Source organism: Ixodes scapularis, unplaced genomic scaffold, assembly GCF_016920785.2.
Source record: "Ixodes scapularis isolate PalLabHiFi unplaced genomic scaffold, ASM1692078v2 PGA_scaffold6__148_contigs__length_123643588, whole genome shotgun sequence".
In the NCBI taxonomy this organism is placed as follows: domain Eukaryota; kingdom Metazoa; phylum Arthropoda; class Arachnida; order Ixodida; family Ixodidae; genus Ixodes; species Ixodes scapularis.
In genome coordinates this window covers 113,090,007-113,109,878 of record NW_024609881.1, presented here as the reverse complement: position 1 = coordinate 113,109,878, position 19,872 = coordinate 113,090,007, and the positions used below count along the sequence as shown (strand labels likewise).

General features: G+C 47.7%; 1 protein-coding gene across 1 annotated transcript in view; it reads left to right on the top strand.

The window, feature by feature from the left end:
• The first annotated feature begins 4,070 nt into the window (after positions 1–4,070).
• LOC115312056 (adenosine deaminase) overlaps positions 4,071–19,872 on the top strand; it is a 40,097-nt gene continuing 24,295 nt past the window's right edge. Inside the window, exon 1 of the mRNA XM_040216928.1 lies at positions 4,071–4,106. The gene's annotated coding sequence lies outside the window, so the exon portion shown is untranslated. The remainder of the gene's footprint in view (positions 4,107–19,872) is intronic.

The following is a 19,872-nucleotide window of genomic DNA, read 5'->3' as shown; positions in this document are numbered from 1 at the left end:
GAAAGGTCCATAGGCCGTTGCCAACTTGTGTCCTGAAGTGATAGCTTTGCATCGTTTAGACAAAGTCATTATCCCGCTAAGTGCGGAAACTCCTATACTACTTATATCACGCGTTTTTTATTGTTAAATCAAGATGAGCTACAATTTACAATCCATCAAGACTGACCCGATTGGCATCAATATGGCTGCGTGCCCCCACTCAGTTCTTTCCTTTCTTTTTATAGCGCAGCTCTTAGGGGCCCGTTCCCGGCTTGAGCGGCGTCGGCGTCGGCGTCGGCGTAACCAAGGTCATCCCAAGGTCACGTGGCCCCCAAGGTCACCCCAAGGTCACGTGACCCCCAGAGGTCACGTGACCCCTCCCCCAGGGTCACGTGACCCGCAAGGTCACGTGACACCCAAAGTCACGTGAACCCCGAGGTCACGTGACCCCCCCGAGGTAACGTGACCTCCTCGATGACGTCATCGTTACTGATGACGTCACCGGCATCCGCATCGTGATCGTCATCATCACTGATGACGTCATCAGTGACGTCATTGATGACCTCACCGGCATCCGCATCGTCATCGTCATCATCACGGATTACGTCATCAGTGACGTCACTGGTGACGTCACCAACATCCGCATCGTCATCGTCATCATCACTGATGACGTCATCGGAGTCCGCATCGTCATCGCCACTTATGACGTCATCAGTGACGTCACTGGTGACGTCACCGACATCCGCATCGTCATCATCGCTGATGACGTCATCGGAGTCCGCATCGTCATCGTCACTTATGACGTCATCAGTGACGTCACTGATGACCTCACCGGCATCCGCATCGTCATCGTCATCATCACTGATGACGTCATCAGTGACGTCACTGATGACGTCACCGGCATCCGCATCGCCATCGTCATCATCGCGGATGACGTCATCAGTGACGTCACTGATGACATCATCGGCATGTTCACGTGACCCCCCAAGGTCACGTGACCCCCCCCAGGTCACTTCAATCCCCCCAGTACCCTTCCCTCCTCCTCCTCAAGAGCTGCGCTCTAATTCGGTGTTACAGGGAGTTGTAAACGGCTTTCAATTTTTTTTTCTTTGGCATACTATGCCACTTATACCTACCTGCCAACCACGCGATGAATCTTATTCAGGTTTGCGGGGTGTATGTAAAGTTTTTATATTTAAACGCGCGCACCAAAAGATAACTTACCCAACCACGTCGCCATACTTAGGGATCCATTCGTCGAACACCTTCACGGCTTCCTGGGAGAGAAAAGCAAACGTGGCTGAGCGGTCGCCGATAATGCAACGCGTTTTTTCTTTAGAGGGACCGTAATTCTTTAATGCTTTAGCATTAGTTCCCTGGTACATGCGCCGACCCTGGACGTGATGGAAGCGTTGATAGAGGTCGCCACGTCGCCACGGGATGCAATCGAAGACCGCTGGTGGAGTAAGGGACGGTGGGTGTACTACTGGGCACTTGTCAGCCTACACCGGACCCCCCGTTCACGCCGCGTCGCGGCGACATCCTGCGGATGGCTCATTAGAAAATATTAATCCAGCCATGGGCTACCCGTACAAGCCTCCTCGCGGCGCCCCTAGTACCGAATCTCAGTGGTCGTCCTGGAAGTTCCTGCCATCGACTTTGGACTCCTGTGTAGGTAGACGGACCACGGTTCCGTTCTTTGGCCTGCCAGGCCGTTCTTGATGCGCAGTCGTCGCCCCCGTATGCACGACATGTATACGCACAACGATGAAACGGCTCTGCAGTTTTCTGCGCATCGCGCGCACGTCCTTTACGCACACGCTAAGTGACCTGATCTGCCTGAGCCTAACGAAAAGAGGGGTATCGGGAATTTTCACCCCGCGAAAAAGTGCTGAGTGGCTGCTTTGACCATGCTTTGTTATATATAACCGCTGCGCAAAATGCTCACGCATTTCTTCGAGAATCAGCGTGGCGGCAGCAGCAACTTCGGCCCATATTTTTTTTTTTTATAGGAAATTTTTGATGACGTATGTTTTAGTCCTCGGGTTAAGTTGGAGGCTATGGGGGCCACTAGCAAACAGGTGAAATTGGTTAATTAGGTGACTAATTGACTCAATCATTTGAATGAACTTTGCATTTAAGATATGGATTTTGGGGGGCATCTGGACAATAGAAGCTCGACCTCTTTATAACCTAGCCGTGACGCGCAATTTTGAATAAACATATTCTAGTGGGCACTAGAGGGCGAGAAATGTCAGCCTTGTAGGCGGCACAAAAACAAAACTGAGCCGACAAAGCGCGCCTGTGGTGTCGTTTTCTCTTGATAAAGGCGATTTGTAACCCAACAGAAAAGGAATAAAATAGCACCAAACCACGATGTGCAGCGACACTGGGTTTCCCCAAGTCTTGAGGACCTGTTTTAATTCTTGTTCACATTCCTATCAGCAAAGCCATTCTTGAGAGAAGGTTTAAGCTGTCGAAGATGTTACACGAAGAAAGAGAGCGAGAGGAAAATAAAATTAGAAGCGACGTTCTAAAATGTAGAAGGGCGGACTTATATTTATCGTTTAGGCTGGCAGAATGTACTATCGGGGAAAAATTGAAATGCGAACAGAGGAGCGCGTGGCTCGCGGTACAGGCTGCGCCGCCTGGAAGTGAACCTAGGGGCGAGGGTGCGTGGCCTACTTCGATGTGTTCACGCCCTCGATTGGCGCTCCCCCAGCTTCGGCAGTGCGCCTCTCAGTGCGCTGAAAGCTATCACTGCTATCTTTGCTGGCTCAGCGCGTGCGGTGCAAAGAAGCTCGCCGCACTCGCCGAGCAGGCAAAGATAGCGGTGACAGCTTACAGCGCACTGAGAGGCGCACTGCCGAAGCTGGGGGAGCGCCAATCGAGGGCGTGAACACATCGAAGTAGGCCACGCACCCTCGCCCCTAGGTTCACTTCCAGGCGGCGCAGCCTGTACCGCGAGCCACGCGCTCCTCTGTTCGCATTTCAATTTTTCCCCGATAGTACCACAATAACAGTACTATACTTCATCTCCGAACTAAAAAGAAAGGAACAAGATTATGAACATTTTACCTTTTCCATAAGTTCGGCTAAGTTTCCGAACAGGAAACTAGGCCTTGGTCCGGGAATGCCAAGGCGCTCGAAGTCTGAAAATCGCCTCTGTCTGGACCTGGAAAGTGATCGCACTTTAGTTTCGCACTACACTCAGAACATTTGTGTGCTTCTCCTAATCTCCTCCTCTACACGGCGCTCGGTGCCCCAGTCATGTCGATGAGGCAAAAATAAAAATGTAAGGATGAGGTAACAAAAAATGTTGCGACCTAAACATAAAGTATGGGTTATGTCAATGAGCTTCATGTTTCACATGCTCATGTTACGACAATATTGTTCTCTTTTCGCAACTGTATACGTCGAAAGCAACTTCGTGAAGAGCATTACTATAACACTGAAAATTTCTTAAGAGGTGATGCCAGCTCATTGTCAAAGGCACTCCAGCAGATGTCGTACAGAATTATTTCTACCGGAGTCTACTGCTTCCGTGCTATCTACACCAGATGTTAACGGTATATGGAGGCCTGAAAGAGTGATTCGTTATATAAAAAAAAAACGTAATTACGCATATTTTGCGTTTTATGACACTGACATGGTTTCTAAACATAGGAAATGTTATAGCTTAGTACAAACCAGAATATAATAGATTTGTTTTATGAAAAACCAGTCCTTATCTCTGAATAGATAACATGAATAACAATGACATTACAGACCTGTAGAACCAGAACAGGGCCAGGAGAAGGCAACAAAAAGCGAGCAAAAGCAGCATGGCAAGAGATGATTTGGCGAAGCTTCAACACGCAGCAGCTGCAAACTGAACATTGATAACGCGTGACCCAGCTCCGTCTAATATTAAACCATGTTGGGCCATTTTTTTTTTTTTTGCTGCTATGTTTTTTTTTTAATTTTTTATTACAGGTGGTGACGTTTGCTGCTGGTAGTTCAGTACGGGTAGTTGTTCCGGACGTTGTGGCGGGCGCAGGGCACCTGTCACAAACCTGCCAACTGCTAGAAAAATTAACGCCTGGCGGCCTGCCACTCTCAGGAATCGAACCTGAGTCCGCCGAAGCGTGAGCGTTAACCACTCGTGTACGCCACGGCGTTGGCAATCCGCTTTATTATACGGGTATTGTAGAACAAACGTGAGTATGAGTCTCGAGCGTATAGTGTCCGCTAGGTGGCCGCAGTTGTTGTGAAGTTCCGATAAAAAATTCTACGTCGTTTCTTATAGCATCCTCGATCATCCGCACCGGTGCGCACCGGGGCACTGAGGTGCGCCCCTTCATCTTCGATCAAGTGCACCGGTGCGCACCGGACGTCCTCGATCAACGAAGCGCACCCTCCCGGTGCGGCTTTTCGTTGCCCCAACGTGCACCAAGAAAATCGGCGGTGCGCCGGGGTGCAGTCCCATCAGGCATTGCGGCCGGGAGCGGGAATCGAGAAGATGGCGGGAGTAGCAGACGCGCAGACTATCGAGATGGCGATCTTGCAAAAACGAACACGCCTTGCAGTTGCACTAGATGATTTCCTCGGGTCTTCTGACGGCGAGACGACGAGCTTCTCACCATCGCCGCGATTACTGGCGATTGCTGCGGTGGCAAGGAGCGCCCGAAAAGCACGAACTTCGTGGAAAGCGGCGCGAGGCGTTTCGATGACAGCGAGGTACGGTATTATCCGTATCATCTGGCGTTTCGTTTTCTTGAACCAATAATGATGGCCAACATATACATGTGGAATTGTCACCCGCTTCGTGAACCCATCGACAATCACGTCCACGATGTTTATTTCTGTGGGACCGTCAAATCCGCGAGTAAAGAAATAAAAGAAATTGACAGCAGACGGGCATCGTGCGCTGACCTACGCAAGAAAAAACGAACAAAACGCGAAGTGACGCAAGGTGGAGCTCGCCGCGGTGCACCGGCGCGGCGCAGTTTGTCCTCGATGTTGCACCGACATCGCGCTGCACGACCGAGGAGCGCTGTGCACTGTGCTGGTTTCAGGGCGATTCCGGTGCGAGTTGATCGAAGATGCTATTAAGTAATTCCAAATTTAACCGGAGTTAATTGTTGAAATTAAAAGCTTCGGCTATAGGTGGCGCAAGGCGCCGCCCGGTTAAAAGGGCTGAGCTGTGTCCATCTATCCAATATCACCTAGCAGAAGGGCCCGCGCTACACCATACCCGCGCATCACGTCATCGTTAGTGAATCCCTGAGCAGTCACAAGCGGCCGACGCGCTAAAACTCGACGAGAGTACGGCCATAGCCTCCTCTGTACGCACTAAGCCTGGCAGTTCGACGACGGAGATTTGGAGCGCGAGGATATGGTAGCACAGAGCATCAAAGAGCCATTTCTTGGGGAGCCTGGGCGTCAGCGCACAGCGTTTGCAGCGGCGAGGACCCGAAACACACTCGTTCGCTCGGGAGAAGTGTGTTTCGGCGTCTCGCCGCAGCGGGGCGCCAGCCACGTGGCTCTCCCCTCATCCGTTGTCTGCCGCTCCACCTTTTCCATTTCGGCGGCCGCTTCTCGTGGCGATCTGCCTGGCTTTGTCAGTATATAGGAGGCTGCGCTGGCTGTGAGAGTCCGAAAGACGCGCCGCCGACGTCGCCGCCCGTTCGTTCCCTTTCCTCCCTCGTTTCCTCGGCATATTGAGTGAACGACTTCGCCGTGAAGTGTCGGAACTGTCGCAGTGCCTGTACTGTGGATTAACACGGGGCTGCTTTATTTATTTATTTAATCGACCGTTCGTCTTTTTTTTTCGGATTAATTGTTTCCATTAGGTATTAATGATGAGCATAGAGCCAAAGAACCAAAGCACGCAACGGATGTTTTTGCGGAGCGTCGTCTCACGGCCGTTGCAAAATTCGTTTGGGTGACCTTTCCTCCAGCTCTAACTGATCGAGACCAAACTCTGCAAGTTGAATTTATTCAAATGTTTATTCGTTTCGTTCTTATTTAGTAATTGTGACCATTAAAAGATTACCTCCCTAGTAAAAAAAAAAAAATCAGTACAACTTTTCGCTATCTAAATTATGGAACTGGAATTCTTCCTGAATTCTGTCTGGATTTCAGGTTTTCGGAAATTACTGCTTTGTCTGCAAACGGATTTCGGGTTTCCAGAAACAATTCCAGTTAGATTTCTAGTTCTGAAAAGTTATACTGTTTTACGATCATCTGGTGGGCTAGTTGGTTGATCATTATGTTGAATTAACAGCGCAAATACGACGAGGGAGCACAGACAAAGAGACGGCGCTCTATCCTGTCTCCTTTGTCAATACTTCCTCGTCGTATTTGCGCTGTTAATTCAACATTATACTGTTTTATTCGGTAGGGCTGCCTTTATATTTTACCCATGATCTTATGAACCTGTAGAAGTAGAAGAAGGCCGGAAGCAAACAAGCCACGGAGAACTGCTAAACAAACCGGTGTTTTTTTTTTTTTTGTTTTTTTTTTGTAAAGCTACGACACGGAACGGCGACCATATCTATTCGGGATGTGTTGTTTTCATTTTAAACTGATCGAACCCTCAGCTAACTGTCTCTATCTGATCATTTGAATCGAAGATGGTTCAATCGAACCATGTTTGCACTACCTCTTTAGTGACCGTAACCGTAAACTGCAAATCTTTATTATTATTAGCATTATTATTATTTGCTCTGGAAGAGATATTTGGGGAAAGTGTGATATGGACCTCAGGTGACGCAAAACTTAGACAGTGACTTCGGAAGTGTGTTTTACGAGGCGCGGTCGAATCCTTTCGAACATTTAGTTAATCGTGAAGGACTGGCCACAGCAACTCCTATACATGTCTTGCATTTACGCAACGTCAGCTACCATTCTGGTGACCTTGCGAGTGAGCGTGTACCTTCCGCGGCATACATTTCGCATCGCTGGTATTATTTTCCTCGGTAAGACCAAGCCGAAATGACAACCGACATGGCTCATTGACGTCACGTGCAAGCAAGAAGCTCGCTCGTGTCTCGGCAACCAAGATCATTCACACTGCCCCATTTTCTTACGTTAATTTACGTTACGAAACATTCCGCTGAAGTCACCGGGACCTCTGTGCTTCATCTTAAGCGAGGCTACCAGTTCAAGGAGAAAGCATGACACGCGACATTCGAGACACTAATGTTTTGGTGACTTATACATGGCATAACTAAGGGGGCCATGAAACGATTTCTCTACTTCTTCCTCCTTAGCTTTAATCCTCAACTCAAAGGCGAATTGAGAAAATCACGTCGTCGTGACATACTTGGGTACCGGTGCGATTAGAGCTCCTGTATAGGCTCCCTAGGGGAGCCAGAGTTGCTCGTCTGTTTTCCACGTGCCGCCGCGCCGCTATTCACCGAGATCCGATCACGTGAGGAGTTGGATCAAGTGCCGTACAGGAAAGCAGACGTTGCACGCGCCCCAGCGTACGTTCCCCTAAAAGCCTTAAAGGAGCTGTGCAACGATATTCAATTGGAATGTTTTTCTCTCTACACGAGCTTACTGGCACAGCTGGGACTCAAGGATACTCACGCGCAACGCCATTGGCCAAGAAACTCCTTTGTTGCGGTGTAATTTCAAGGACAAAAGAGGTCATTTTCATTCAATCTCTCCTTTGCAAAATTTGATGACGTAACTCGGGGATCCCAGTACACCCAAGTGACGATATTTGAATGCGGTTCATAGATTGGACCCGAGCATTGCGTGGGCACTCGACTTGGGCTCGTGACAATTGCTAGCTCGAGAAGCATTCGGGTTGTGACCCGTGTCCAATCGCTGCAACGACGACAACAGCCGAGTCATAACAATGTCTGGAACTCAGCGCGTGTCCTGTGCTTTGCCAACCCCAGCGCGTGGCTATGATCAACACTGGCGGCATATAATCGGCTCCAGATCACGTGGCCGCTTGTTCTGGCTGCGAGTTGAGGGGATGACCTCTGCTCGTTTTTCTTTATTTTTTTCTGTGACTTCGATTGCGTGTGGTGAAAAACAAACGGGTATTTCACAGGTCATGAACGTCAGGGATCCGTTCTAAGCGGTATTTGCGCAAAATACAAAAATCGTTGCATCGCCCCTTTAAGCGCGATCCAAACCAACGCTTCTTTTTGCGCCTGTAGGTCGTGCGGCTGCGGATGTGACGCATTTCGTGGCAATTTTGCTGTTTCCGGGCGCGCTTTCTGAGTCAGAACCGTGCGCTTTGGTTTGGACGGGCGAAACGCGAAACTTCGGGCGAGCGCGCACGCGCGCACGCCGGCACGAGCGCACAAGCAAAGTGCAAGTGCGACAGACTGGCCGCAGTGTTGCCATCTTTTTTTTGCGCGCGCCGCTAAATTGAGACGGGGAAGTCGCTAAACAGTCGCTAGATTCGCCGGGAAGTCGCTAAACTATTCGCTGAATTCCAAAAGCTTATTAAACCCGTTTAAAGTAAGTGAACCTCAAATAATCATATCGCAAGTATTTTGAGAGGTTAAATTTGCACTGAAAAACAACTAGGACTTTTTTATTTGTAATGTTTTTTGGGGAAACGACTAGGCGGTAAGTACGAAAGTATGAATAAGAAATGGGTACTTGTTAATTTTACCATGGAAATAATGACTGCTTTGCCTTCAAGAACAGTTCAACGGAACAATCCAGAAAAAGAAGAGTTCTTCCTCGATGGTGACTGTACTCAAGTCACCTAAATCTGCCGGTGTCGACGGTTCGTTGCCAGCTTTGTAGGCTTCAGCTGTGCCAATTCGCCGAACAACTTCTTCTGGGAGTTCGTTAGTCAAAACACGTTTTTGCGTGCCTTTTGAGGCCAGCTTTGAGGTCAGGATGACGTTTGGCGGAGAGTACGTGGGTATGTGGGCGCGGGAGAGATGGTCTTCAGTGTTAACAGTGTTGACATTTTTTTAAAAGTGCGCCACTAAATTGAGCATATACCCAAAGCAAACTCGGCTAGAGAAGCAAAAAGGTTTAGCCCGCGAGCATCTCTAAAATTGTTCAAAATAACAAGATTACGGTTAAACACCAAAGTCGCTAAAAAAATCGCTAGCCGCTAAATTAAAAAAAATCCGTCGCTAAATGTATACAAAATCGCTAAATCTAGCGACAAAATCGCTAAATTGGCAACACTGACTGGCCGGCCAGACGGCGAGAGAAAGAGAGAGAGAGAGAGATCGCGTTGTCATGTTGGAAGAGAATAGAAGGGGGGGGGGAGGAGAGGGCAGCCAGACGGCGAGAAACGCGGAGCCGGAACTAGCTTGCCCTCCACCGATTGGCCGGGACACAGGAGCGCCCTACTACGTCACCGCGCGTTTTTGTGCGCGTTGAGAAGAAGTTGAAATCAACCAACTTTTTTATGCGCGCCCGGAAGGAGCGAAGAAGCGGCGCGACGTCACGAAAATACGTCACATCCGCAGCCGCACGACCTACAGGCGCAAAAAGAAGCGTTGGTTTGGATCGCGCTTTACGTTCCCTTGCTTTTGAGCGCGCCGCGCGCCTCGAACGCACGGCTCTGCTATTCGCCGAGTTCAGTTACGTGACGAGCGGGATCAACATGCCGTGCAGGAAAGACGGCTCTACTGAGATGAACGCGCAACTCTGGCTCCCGTAGGGAGCCTATACAGGAACTTTAGGTGTGATGTATCCAAGCTTCCACAGTACTTTTTAAGCACACCATAGAACTTGTCATTTCCCAGTGACGATAAGTTCCGTTAGGGCACTCATTGGCCACGAACGCGAATCCGAATATTCGTCGACGGATTGATTGTTGACGAGTGCATACGTCCGAGTGACGCGGTTGTCGTCTCCAATGCGTGAGCTGGGCTCGGCTGACGTCAGGTTGGCACCGCTGACGTGCTTTGGGTACCGCGGATGTATCATAGTAAAAAGGCGGAGAGCTTTCGAAGGGAAGGAGGTACGAAATAATCCTTTATATTTTCATATGTTCGCACCGAAAAGCTGGCTTTTGACTTTCTACCCTCTTTCTTTCCGCTCAGTAAACGGTATGCGATTAGTAAAGTCCTAATTTAACATAATTTATCCCAGCCCAACATTTGTTTCATGACCCCTTTAACGTAAGAAAATGGGTCAGTGTGATCGAGCCTTTATTCTTTAAAGGCTGCACTTCATGGGACGAATATGCTGCGAATAACCGACGAATTTTGCCCGGCGGCTTTTGCCCAGCGCGTGGAATCAACACAGTGGCTGCTACGTCGCGCGCGAAGCGAGCTTGCCGTCGGGCGGCGTTCGTCAGTTGTTCGTCGCTTAAAGGAATACTACAACGAAATTTCGGCGCTCATTTTTTGGTCTGTATGTGTTCAAAGGAGGAGTATCAAATCGAAGATACCAATACCTTGTTAAAAAAAAGTCTCGAAAAGGAGTTTTAAAACGAATTAGCAAAGAGCACCTGGTGGATGTCGCTAACGCCTCCTTTGTAATGCTCGTCTAGGAACCTTGACAGCTAGTGACGGAGGTTGTCTCGCCTCCGGCCACGACGAAAGGAGAGGGGAAGAAGGAACTCCCCTCTTCCCTAGAATGCCTTTTGTGTGTCGCAGAAGTCGCTATTGTCCCTTTACAAGATTACAGAAGATTAACCCGTCACTCAAAATTCGTACGAAAGCAGCCGCCTCGGTGGCTGGAACGACTAGGCCACATATACAAAGTTCTATAGAAATACATGTGGACTATTTTTTCTCGCGGACTACATTGTCTGGACCAATGAAAGCCCTACAATACTTGCAGATACCGCATGATTTTATCATAACTCGTTTCGAAGATAGTCTGCTAGGTACGCATTCGGTTGAGACTCCTCTTTTTCACCGCGGGCGAAGCCATCGCTTGCAACTCGCCGACAAGCGCCCTTCGTCGACCACTTCACTCGCAAGGAAATTCTTCCCAAAAAGGGCGTGTCGCGATCTTTTCCCACGCTTTTAACGAGGAAATAAGCTACACACGGTTGTGGTTTCGGGTTTTGGGGTGCTTAAAGCGTCTAGATTGAGTTGTCACCACAAAAGGACGATCTCAGAATCGACTTCAGTGCGTTACTAAATATTATGTTGAAGTCACCGGGGCCTCTGTACTTCATATTAAGCGAGGCTACCATTTGAAGGAAAAAGCATGACACGCGACATTCGAGACACGAATATTTCGGTCACTTAAACGTAACGTAACTTAACGTAAGCTAATGGGGCAGTGTGAATGAGCCTTAAGTGTAAATCTAGAATATGCAACAACAAGAACAACAAAAAAGTTTTTGCTTTTTGAGAAGAGTACTGCCCCCTGTTGGAGACTTGGCTTGAGACTTCTTTTTCAAGAAACTCGAGCCAACAGTCATTGGGAATTATGAGGAAGAAGCTTCTCTTTATGAAATTGGGGAAAGGGGGGAAAAGGGAAGGGGAAGGGGGGGCAAATACGAAGTACAGTGGGCACAAAAGTGACGTTTTGGGAGCTTAATCGGGGTCACCGTACAGCTCAATGGAACCAATGAGAACTGGCAGGCTAAATCAAGCGGAAAAGTTGTCCCACTAAATTTAGAGGAGAAATTTTTCCAGCCGAATTATACGGAGACGATTTCATGCCAAATGTAATCCAAACAGATATTTTCATTCAGTTCAGCGGGGAAGTCATGTGGCACCGTGATGTTTACTGGCGAAGTCTTCCCTCAAAATTTAGCGGAGGAATCTTTCCGATAAAATTAGTGGAGAAATTTCCCCACTTAATTTAGCGGAGGGATTTTCCAGCCACGGCGACACTACAGGAAACAAACTCGAGGATCTACTGCGAAACCTCATGTATCACGGCCGTCACAGTAAGATGGACAATCGTTGCGGACGTACACATGTTAGTCACATGCTTAGTAGGTGTTACTTCATCATATTGACGCAATCCAGCGACAAACCGGAGGATACGATGAGGGCAGTGGAATGTTTCCGCACTACCGCAAAACACAAGGGTAGCTTAACAATAGTACAGTTCGATAATACACCTGAAGGAGGTATGAACACGCGTAACAAACGATATATATAGAAAACACACACCTTGAAAAAAAAGTCCCCTGCCTCTTTTTCGTTTTATCTTTTCTGCTTAAAGCCTAACACTTTTTTTTTTTTTTAAACCAACTCCGGACGAGAGCAAAACCAAAATAAATGACTGGTTATCACTTTGGTTGCACGAAATATGATCACAGCCGAAATATTACGTCAAAGGGAAGCCGCGTACTCAACTAAAACCAATTTTAAAGCTGCGACCAGCTGCTCTTTAGCGGGTGGCAAGCGGGTTAGCTTTTAGTCAAGGAACACTGGGCGACGTGTACCCCGTGTACCGCAGCACCACGGTGACGTAACGTCGCGGCCGTATGGCCGATGATCAGTGTTGCCATCCCTCTAGCAGATAGTTTCGGTTTTGCCATTGACGCTCGAAACCAAACTTGTAGCCTTCACAATATCGGGGGAAAAAATGATATCCTGTAATTCGGGGACACTGCCTGAGCTGAAAACAGTTGTAATTCCAAATCCGAAAATATTGACCGCTGTTTCCCTCTAAAGGGGAACTCCGCCGATTTTTAAGGGCGAAGCTTCTTACGGTCTAGCCTTGTCCGTCCGGCGCCCGTGCTCACATCGATCTTGCTGGTGCTCGTGATCGTGCTCGTGAGCCCACGTGCTCACGTGCTCGTGTAAAACAAAAAAAAAAAAAAAAAACTGAAAAAAAAAAATGTTTTCGCAGTTGACAGGATTCGAACCTGTGCGGGGAGACCCCAATTTCAATTTCAATTTCAATTCATTTATTTACTCCCATTTGTACATATGGGTGATGGAGACAGGGAAAAAAGCTGCAAAATGTGCAGCTTGACAAAGCCCCTGCCCCCTATCGGCAGATCGGCAGACAGGAAACGTTAACAGAAACATTTTAAAGGCGAAAAAACAAAACATGCAGGAGAAAAAGGTTTAAAAGTTAGAAGTGAATATTGTGCGTATTGTTTTCTTATTTAGTGCATCAAGACAGACATGGTGGTCTCTTAAAAAGTTCAGTAATGTTGGCAATGTGTGCTGTAACATTTGAAGCCCATAATTTGTTCTAGGACGAGGTACTCTCAGGGACCCGGCGCTACGCACTCCGTATACCGTATTTTTAACACTTAGTCCAGAAAACCGCAGTAATGGGTGGTTAAAATACTTAAGGGATGCCGCGTATACTGTCGCAAGCTTATATTTGTAATATTCTTGTATTTTTATTACTTTATGCTTACAGAAAAGTGGATCGGTGTGTGCGTAATACGACGCATTGGCTACGACTCGAATTGCTCTCTCCTGCAATAAAAAAAGTTTATTAAGGTTTGTACTGGTCGTGGTTGCCCACACCAGGTTACAGTAGGATATACGAGAATTGAACAATGCATTATAAATTAAGAGTTTAATACTAGATGGATTTCAAGTCCATCGCCTTAACCACTTGGTCACGATTGCGGGACGAGTAGGGGGCTCTGAGATGTGGTAGTAACTCAAGAGCTGGGGATGTCATGGATGAAACGTTGCATGTAGACACTCAACGTCTATACAGGAGAGGGCGCTGCGGTCAAATGCGTATATAATCGCTTTAAACTTTGCATGCATTGGCTCAACGTTTATAGACGAGAAAGCGCTGCGGTCAACTGCTCAAATGCGTATATAACCACCTTCCATACCACACATTCTCTTTCTGACATGGATGAAAACGAACGAAAGGCTCGGCATGCTGCGGCTCACCGTCTACGCAGACAAGCACCACCAGAGCTTGGCCCCAATTAACATCATTCACCACGTGGAGATGCGGTCATTTTTTTTTTTAGAGCGCAGCTCTTAGGGGCCCGTTTCCGGCTTGAGCGGCGTCGCCGTCGCCGTCGCCGTCGGCGTAACCGCGCGGTGCATCATGGGAAATGTCCCATAATGCACCGCGCGAGCCCCCCCACCGGGGTCACGTGACCTCGTGGGGGGTCACGTGACCCCCCCCCGAGGTCACGTGACTCCCCTGAGGTCACGTGACCCCCTCCTCAAGGTCACGTGACCCCCTCCTCGAGGTCACGTGACCCCCCGAGGTCACGTGACCCCCCGAGGTCACGTGACCCCCGCCGATGTCGCGTGACCCCCCGATGACGTCATCGTCACTGATGACGTCACCGGCATCCACATCGTCATCATCACTGATGACGTCACCAGCATCCACATCGTCATCGTCATCATCACTGATGACGTCACCGGCATCCACATCGTCATCGTCATCATCACTGATGACGTCACCGGCATCCGCATCGTCATCGTCATCATTACTGATGACGTCACCGGCATCCACATCGTCATCGTCATCATCACTGATGACGTCACCGGCATCCCCATCGCCATCGTCATCATCACTGATGACGTCACCGGCATCCACATCGTCATCGTCATCATCACTGATGACGTCACCGGCATCCACATCGTCATCGTCATCATCACTGATGACGTCACCGGCATCCGCATCGTCATCGTCATCATCACTGATGACGTCACCGGCATCCCCATCGTCATCGTCATCATCACTGATGTCACCGGCATCCACATCGTCATCGTCATCATCACTGATGACGTCACCGGCATCCACATTGTCATCGTCATCATCACTGATGACGTCACCGGCATCCACATCGTCATCGTCATCATCACTGACGACGTCACCGGCATCCGCATCGTCATCGTCATCATCACTGATGACGTCATCAGTGACGTCACTGATGTCGTCACCGGCATCCGCATCGTCATCGTCATCATCACTGATGACGTCATCAGCGACGTCACTGATGACGTCACCGACATTCGCATCGTCATCGTCATCATCACTGGTGAAGCCATCAGTGACGTCACTAATGACGTCATCGGTACCCGCATCGTCATCGTCACGGATGACGTCATCAGTGACGTCAGTGATGACATCATCGGCATTGGGGGTCACGTGACCCCCAAGGTCACGTGACCCCCCCCTGGTTAGTTTACCCCCCCCCCCATGCCCTTCCCTCCTCCTCCTCAAGAGCTGCGCTCTAATTCGGCGTTACAGGGAGTTGTAAGCGGCTTTCATTTTTTTGTTGAAAACTTTGATTTGGCTGGAAATTAGCAGACCGCATCAATAATACTTTCTAAACTAATAGCCAAAATGATAAATATTTTCCGTGAAGGTATTGCATTTTTGAGTTACGCCGGCAGCGAGTTTTCCAGGAGGTGAGTCTCTACTGGCAACAGTGAGCGACTCGGGCAGCCACGAAGCGGTTTTCCGGGCGTCAGCGATCCAGATTATTTCTTTCACAGCTTCAAGGTTGAAAATTCCTCTGCAATGGGTAGCAATCTGTGCTCCGCGGTAGATTGTAGGACCAGTGCTGAGAAAATCTTTTTTTTTTTCTTACCCTTGTTTTCGAAGGAGAAGAAAAATAAAAAGCACTCCCCGGCAGCAGTACACAGCAGTTGATGCCAGACACGACAAAATTTTTTTGCGCGAGGTGTTTGCCGAGAAAACTTTACTCCGCGACAACTTTTCTTGGCAATGCAGTGGAAGGTACAGGCCCGCGTTCCCTCTCCCAATTTGAGTGTGCGCGGGCTCTCCTCCTCTCCCCATTTCCGGGGAGAGGAGGAGAGCCCGCGCAATCTCAAAATGGGAGAGGGGACGCGGGCCTGTACCTTCCACGGCATTGCCAAGAAAAGTTGTCGCGGAGTTATAGTGTTACGTGAAACAATCTCATTTATGCTCAGAATACTTTATAGCCGCGTACTGCCAGTTGAGTATCCTGCAGCTTGAACACCTTCAAGAGTGGCAAGCGCAAACTCAAGCCGGTGGTGACCACTACGACATCCGTCCAAAGAGGAGCGCTAATAATATCGAGAAAAAATAGTGCGCTTTTTAGCACTATAGCCGACATTCAGCGCCTTCTGTTTTCTTTTTTTTTTTTTATAAACATTATGTTTGTTTGGAACATCGAATCTAGCTCGCACTAGTCTCGGAGTTCCACTCACGCGGCCGATCTGTTAAACACGGGAGGTGAAACGTCAAAGCAAAGTTCAATTTTTTTTTAAATTTATACTTGACTTTCGACACACCGCCATTCGTCTCTCGTGTTAGAGTTCTAGGGAGCAGGTGTTGAGCTCCCATAAAATGCGATAGAGCAATTGCCTGGTTTGTCAAACGGTTGACACGCAATTTTCTCTGGCAGAAGAGGTAATGAAAACGTCTTTATTTTATTATATTGCGGAGAAATGTTTTATAGGGCTGAAGGTGGTTTTAAAACTATGAAAATATTAATGTCGTTGAGGAGAGGCATGCAAAACAAAAAACTTATTTTAAAAAATCTTGTATCGAATTACACTCTTGCCCATGTGCACTCGTGGATATGTGTGTGATGAGCGTGTTGCATTCTACTCCAACAATAAAAAAAAAAAAGTAATTATTTTCTTCTTTTTTTTTTGGGGGGGGGGGGGGGTAATTTTAGTTAACTTATTTTGAATTAAAAATGTTATGATGCATTTTTATACTTCACGCACTATTGCATCTTCAAGGAAATATTCTTTATTTGAATAGGAATAGTGTATGTTTATTTTATACGCCTTTCATTGCACCGTGACGTTTAGCTTGCTGGTTGCGGAGTTCTTTTAATTGTAACACAATGTTTTACAAACAGTAACCTGCCATCTGGCCTACACGAGTGCAGTTCATTTCGTTCTATGCATGCCATTGTTTGCGAGAATCACAGTGTACGTCTACAAGGTCACAGCCCAGCATGCGCATGTTCGCCGCTCTGGAAGGCGAGCAATGTGCGCGCCACACGCACGAACACTGAACATGGCACCGACCAGAAGCACTTTTCTGGAATAGTCTATAGATATTTTGCTAAATAACTTAAACATGAAGGAGCATATGCATGCTACATTCTCCGTGGTGCTTAGGTAATTTGTCAAAACATATATTGCGTGACTTTTCGAACTCTCTTCGCCAGCGTTACTGCCATCTTCTAATAAAGAAGAGAACAGATTTGCTAGCGATTTCACGAAACTAGCGAGCTGCGGTTTGAACGTACCGGGTTGCAAAAACGGTTTTAGCAAAATCCCAGTTAGTTGCGTTTTTTTGTTTCTTTTACCTTTTCTCATAGTTCAGCACGTAGGCCAAGGTCATACTTTGCAGAACTAGAGATTATTATTTAACTTCAGATAGCACGAACACCCCTGTTTTCTCGCTGTTTTACGCGAGAACGGCGGGCGCCTAGGCATGGTTTTGGCAGCGAAGGAAATATCACTTTGTTTAATTAACTAGAGTGAATCTAGAGGAACGACATAGCATTTCGAAATCAGGAGGCCATCCGCATTCAGATGATGCCTTTGGAATAGCTCTGCATGATAGTCAATTTATCTCGCCTTTTCATACTGGCTACTGCAGTTCGGAACGTCGGTGCTTTTGAAAGAACCGTGTTGCATGGACATCTCAGAATTCTCACTTATTAGCTAATACCCTGAAGGGCACACTTGCTTAATACATGTGGGGAGTTTAGGAGTGTGGCAGATTTAGAAATATACTTTTTATTATAAGGTTGACCACTGATTTCAACCAAGTAGTCTTAATCATAAAATTAGATTGAACGGAAATGTATCAAAAGGTGCTCCGTTCCCTGACGGTAACTCTCTGAAATGGACACGACATTTCGTGATCTCTCCTCAAGGTCATTCTTGAGAAAAAAAAAAAATATTTTGATTTTTCGGTTAATTTCAGTTACCGGTGAATGATTCATGGTTACGGTTACGGTTTTAACAAATTTCAAATAACGGTTTCGTTCTGTAAAAGCTTGGTCTGCTGGGCAAGTTGGTAGTGGACATTCATATTAAAAATAGCGCTTGTCCTGTGTGCTTCTTCGTCTTTTTGTCCCGTCTCTTTGCGCTATTTTTAATACGAGTTTCGTTCTGGTTCCGGATACTGTAAAAATTTCGTTCCTAAACGGCTTTCGGCTTCGGTTACGGTTACGCTTTGAGTCCCTGAAATAAGTCGGGTTGTGTACGTCAAAATAACAATTAATACCATTTTGACGACTTAGACGTCTAAATAACAGGAACCGTTATTTTGACGTCTGTGACGCCATTGGCCACGCCCCTTTGCCAAACTGCAAACGAGCGCAGCGTGAGCGTGGCTTCAGTAGCCTGCCCACACGAGTAGATAAACACGGCGGCTTTCAGATGTATTGGCTGCAATGTGTGCTTTCCGTAACACTAGACCGTACATGCACGGAAAATAAATTCGCCTCGCTCGGCGCCCAACGGGGGCACGTGCGTATCGAGTCGTAGGTGTTGCGTCACCACTCCGGCGTTACGTCATAGGCACGCGTGAAGCCACAGAGGCACGGATAAGTAAAGTGACGTGACGCCTTACCGGTTCTTGATTAGCGAGGATACTTTTTCCCCTCAGAAGGAGGATGAGGAGGAGGAGTATGACGCCGAGAAGGGGGGGGGGCAACCCCCCCTCCCCCCAATGAGGAGGATGAAGATGGGAGAGGGAGAGGATGGAAGGGGAGGAGAGGAGGAGGTGGAAAGGAGGTGTATCTGTAGAGGGGGTATTTGTAGGGGTGTATTTATAGAAGTTAGATGACCAACGGCCTCCGTGTCCGGATAGCCGTCCGCCATAGAGAAACTCGTCGCCCGGCTAGCTCAGTCGGTAGAGCACGAGACTCTTAATCTCGGGGTCGTTACGCCCACGTTGGGCGTAACTTTTTTTTTTTTTCATTTCACGTGAAGTTGGCCGGCGGAACAATATCCGAGTGTGATTATATATACGCATATAATATAGATTTGTAAAAAAAAAATATTGCGTGACTCTTCGACCTCTTTTCGCCAGCGCAACTGCCAGCTTTTTACAGAAAGAGAACGGATTTGCTAGGTCAATTTACACAACTAGTGAGCCAAAAAGTAAGGGCGCAAACGAGCTGGTGTACATTGCACATAGAGACTTCTTAGTGTTGTGTCTTTTTACCCGCAGTCTCGGTTTTTTTTCAACCATGTGCATTATTCCGTTTTTGCAACTCGGTACGTTCGAGCCGCTGGCTCGAACGTACCGAGTTGCTAAAACGGTTTCCTCAAAGTCCCATTTGCTTCCGTCATTTATTTTCTCATTGTGGAGCACGTAGGCAAAGGCCTACGTTGCGCAAATAGAGATTGTTATCAACTTCAGATAGTACGAATGCCCCAGCTTTCTCGACGTTAGACCTAAGAAAGGCGGGCGCGAGCATACCCACCCGATTGCCGGCCCCGGGCCTCGGTGCCCGCCCGTGACGTCACGTTTGGAAGGCAAGAAAACTGAGGAAAAACTAGGGAAAACGATGTTTCGGTTTCGGTTGCGAACAAAATATTACTTTTTTCAATTACCTAGAGTGAATCTGGGAAACGAGATACCATTTCTTAAACAGGAAGCTATCCGCGTTCCGATTATTCCTTCGAATCAGGTAGCTGGAAAAATCGTCCTAGTTACCCGTTTTCTCTGTCCGTTCGTGAGTTTCTCGCTAAATTTAGCGGGGAAGTTGATGTTACGTATCCTAAAGAGTAATTCAGTTTCCCCACTGAATGTAGCGGAAAAATTGTCGTCACCTGACCTGACGTTAATTGACCCCTACACCAATTCAGTTTTCCCGCTAAATTTGGCGGGGAAATCGGTGCCACGTGACCTGGCGTCACGTGACTAATACTCAAGTCTAGTTTCTCCGCTAAATTTGGTGTAAAAATTGATGTCACGTGACATAACGCCGCGTGAACTATACGCCAATTCATTTTTTCCACTAAATTTAGAGGGAAAATTGACGTTACATGGCATGAGGCCACGTGCCCTATATATAAATTG